Source organism: Salvia miltiorrhiza, chromosome 6 (assembly GCF_028751815.1).
Source record: "Salvia miltiorrhiza cultivar Shanhuang (shh) chromosome 6, IMPLAD_Smil_shh, whole genome shotgun sequence".
NCBI classification, from domain to species: domain Eukaryota; kingdom Viridiplantae; phylum Streptophyta; class Magnoliopsida; order Lamiales; family Lamiaceae; genus Salvia; species Salvia miltiorrhiza.
The window spans coordinates 21,648,837-21,652,978 of NC_080392.1; the positions used below are offsets into that span (position 1 = coordinate 21,648,837).

Genomic DNA, 4,142 nt, shown 5'->3' on the forward strand with positions numbered 1-4,142 from the left:
CTTAAAAAACGATGATATAATTGCAATATTTTAAAAACAATACTAAAACTGTAAGATAATGTCATCCACCATCAATTTGTTATAAAAATAAAATCTCAATTCTTTTTGTTACTAAAAGTCGGCGTATCAAACATATTACTAACTGAATCCAAAACATCGAAATCATGCAACCGCAATATGACAACACTAACTTTATTGAAGCAGGTTACGTAAACTTTTCGACGATTGAAAATATTAAAAAATGTTAAGTTTTCAACTACTTAAAAAACGATGACATAATTGCAATATTTCAAGAACAATACTAAAACTGTAAACTAAAATGAATACTCTCCTAAGATAATTCGATAATTATGTACACTTATGGGTGAACTTAAATTGTTTTATTATTAATTCAATTTTAGAAAATAAACCATTATATATATATATATATATATATACATGTATAGATATATACATGTATTGTTTTATTATTAATTCTCTTTTTGAAACATATATATATATATATATATATATATATATATATATATATATCAATTTTAGGGGTGCACTCCAGTTAGATTGTTATTTTTTGTGAGATCGTGAGTACAATGAAATGAATAAGACAATATATCTTTCGTGTAGGATTGCTAACACTATGGGATGGTTTTGAAGGTGGAAAAAGGGGGGTATTTATAGATAAAATTGGTTAGGATAAATTTGAATTTGAATTTGAAAAAAAAAATTAAATTAAATTTTGATCGAAACCGTCGGTTAACCGCCCAAAACCAGCGGTTTCTACCTCGGAGCCTGCAAAATGTGCCGCCTAGCCCTGCCGCGCCAAGCCCGCCGGTTTTCGGGCCGAATCGCCGGGTCGCGGGTCGAGAATTTTGGAACCGTAACCGACCCGAGGCTATTGGCGGTTCCGGTTCCAGAACCGGCCCTGGTCAACGAGCCGGGTCAGAACCGTTGACTCTGGGGCGATTCCGATTAGGCCATGGCAACACTATAATTCAGTATATAATCTTACATAAGCTGCAAAATTACGCTGCTTAAATTTTTTACCTGGATTTGAATCCTAGAGGGAGCGAAAATTTTATATAATTAATTGAATTTCGTTATGCAGTCATTACAAGCGTTTTATGCAACATATATATTGACTTATGCAATCATTCTCCATTCACTACATTTGTCCAATCTCATTTGATCTTTTCTCTCTCTCTCTCTCTCTCTCTCTCTCTCTCTCTCTCTCTCTCTATATATATATATATATATATATATATATATATCATGTCTGTGTACAGTATGTACACGAAATTAAATATTTTCACTTAATATTAGATTTATTACAGTAATTATTATATTATCGATGTTCGTTTATATTATATATTTCATTAAATTTTTAATTTGATTTCATTACTCTGAATTTTTTTTTGTATCACTTAAATATATTTATAGATTTTTATAATACTCCTATTATGTATTACAAATACGTATGAATAATTGGACCGTGCATCGCACGGGTACAATACTAGTTTCTTATACACTTGAGATATTGCATTTTTGTAAATTTTCATTAAAAATAGACTTTAAGAAATTTCTAAAAAGGTAAATCATGTATTTTTCTTTGAAGAGGTTGATTTTATATGATTTTTCAAAGTTGAGATTCATATATGATTACATATTTGAAGTTACTTACTTGGGATAGTTGAGTAAAACTATGCTTAAGTCATTGGTCAATTCTTGAATTGATATTTTAGTTATCAATTGTAAACTAATCTATATAGAATGGGTTAGTTACTCTTACTTTTTCAACTTGAGATATCCCAAGAGATATGATGTTACTGTTTGCTTTTGGTTAGTTTAGTTGATGCAACCCTAGTTTTGCAAAAGATTAAAAGTTTATCGGGATGCTATTTATAGTTATTTCTTCTTATCTAGTTATCCAACCTTATTTTATAATCTTGCTATTATGAAGGTGACAGTAACAATGCTAGATAAGTGAGCAAGAGTTTCTACATCGTTAAGTATATCAGGTGGGCTTACTAACTCAACAGTTAAAGATGCATACAAAGTTTGAGTGTATGCATTTGTTTTCAAATTATTGACTTGCCAATATTTGAGATTTGTATGTTACCATCTACATAGAAGAACGAATTCGGGTCCTGAGCGAGTCAGGATTTGTGTACACAGAGTTGACAGTTAACCTTTGAGTTAGCTTGTCATCGTGTTTGAGAAGGAGGCCTACTTCTCAACACTTAAAGTTATATGATGCGTAGATATGGTACATACATAGTAATCGTCTGCAGACGTATATGATGTTATGATGATTATCGAGAAGTTTTACAGTTTTGCATGCACAAGTTATTTAAATAAAACTCATGTGTGATGCTTGAGATGACAAGTTCAATATATAGCTCTAAGAGCAAGCTTTAAAGTTATTTCGGCATGACCACTGAGTGCTTTTTGGTACTCAGCCCTGCGTATGTTTCTAAATATGCAGGTTAAGCTGTGATGCAGATGGTAGCATGCAGAGCTAAGCCCTCGGTGTATATATATATAATTTAGGCTCGGGATTTCATGTCCTCATACATGTAATCCACTTGAGTTGTTTCCGCTGCAACACTTAATGTACCTTACTTTATTGATGTGTTGTAGAGATTTTAAACCAATAGCTTCGAGAATTATATTATTTAGACAACTTGTCGTTGTGTTACTGTAAGTTGTCTACTCGTGAGTTTTAAAAGTGTTGCCTACGATTATTCAATATTATAGTGATTTATTGTTAAACTTGGTTCATTTTTATTAGTGAAATCTCTTTCCTTTTTCATTTTCTTTCTCTGTTCCCCGGTCACATCTTTCCCCGGCTTAACTATACACTAGATTAGGTCGGGCTGTGACAAAGTGGTATCAGAGCAGGTCATTTGCTTTGAGCCTAAATATTCCCTTGAGTCTAGTCTAATTTTGAATCTTTGGACTAGTATGAGTAATATAGTAAAAGCTCTGCGCTCCATCTCATCCAGCCTAGCCAAGCCAGGTACGGATTTTCAGAGTTTTAAAGTAGTATGTTACATTTTTAAACAAGTTTGAGATATGAGTTGCAATTTTGCAAGTATTAGTATGAAGGAAACTTATATATTTTAAAATGAGCGAGTATGGACAACATGTGGTATTTATGAGTATCATCTACTAGTATGAACTTCTTGAATGGATAAAAGTGTTGTTCATATTTTAATATTTTTATTTTGATACATGGAGTATTTTCATTTGTTGTATAGTAATGAAAATCTTTGAGATAATGATGGACGTATATTTATACATTGGATGGATGCAGATATAGACAGTTTGATGATACAATATTTATGTATGTCAGTGGCACTATAACCTAGTACCAGTAGTGATGTTATACAGTTAGGGCATCACAATTAGTGCTAAGAGCCTTTTGCAACGTATATTTCCATCTTTTGTATGAGAACTCATTGAGGCAAAATTTCCCATGATGTGAAACGGCCCAAGTGGTCATTTGCTAGGTCGTTGAGCTTTAATTGCTTAGATGATTGAATTTTTGTGTATGAGTTTTTATACCTTAGTTGGTTTATGGTTATGTAGTAGTTTGACTTTATGGATGGAATAAAAGCTTAGTTATGGGAAATTGTGTATTTTCTCGGCACGATGTCTCAAAGAAGCGGTGGAAATCTGCCATCCGCCATGTGAATAATTTAGAGAACTACTCGTCCCCATCAACTTGAAAGAAGAACAGCATAAGTTTTTCATCGTCAAAATCCCTTTATTGCGAGTTAAGCGGTAGAGTTTCAAAGAAGCGGTAGAGTTTTGCGAGTTTCATGTTCTTAGATGCAATGCTTAAGAGCGCCTTCTTGTATGTTATTTCAACTACAAGAATCAACTGATTATTAGTGGAAGACGAAGCAGAAGATATAAACCCTCGAGCGATTAGAGAAACTTATTTGGGGCCATTTGGGGTCAGTTCACAGAAGTTTTTATGAAGAACGTGTGTTGGGAACCTTGTGGAATATCCTAACCCTTGTTTTGATGATACCAAAATTCATAGGACTTATATGTAATAGACTAGAATCGTTTTGAACTCAAGTGTTAGAGTTCGTTTCTAGTTTAGTTGCGGTGTCGAAGACTGAAGACTGAAGAACGAA

The 4,142-nt window shown here is 32.9% G+C and overlaps 1 long non-coding RNA gene across 1 annotated transcript; it reads left to right on the top strand.

Annotated features, from left to right (window-relative positions):
* The first annotated feature begins 1,518 nt into the window (after positions 1–1,518).
* On the top strand, positions 1,519–2,666 carry LOC130987485 (uncharacterized). The gene is made up of 2 exons (XR_009089771.1): positions 1,519–2,012; positions 2,480–2,666. It is a non-coding gene; the product is annotated as an uncharacterized LOC130987485 (long non-coding RNA).
* Positions 2,667–4,142: the final 1,476 nt, after the last annotated feature.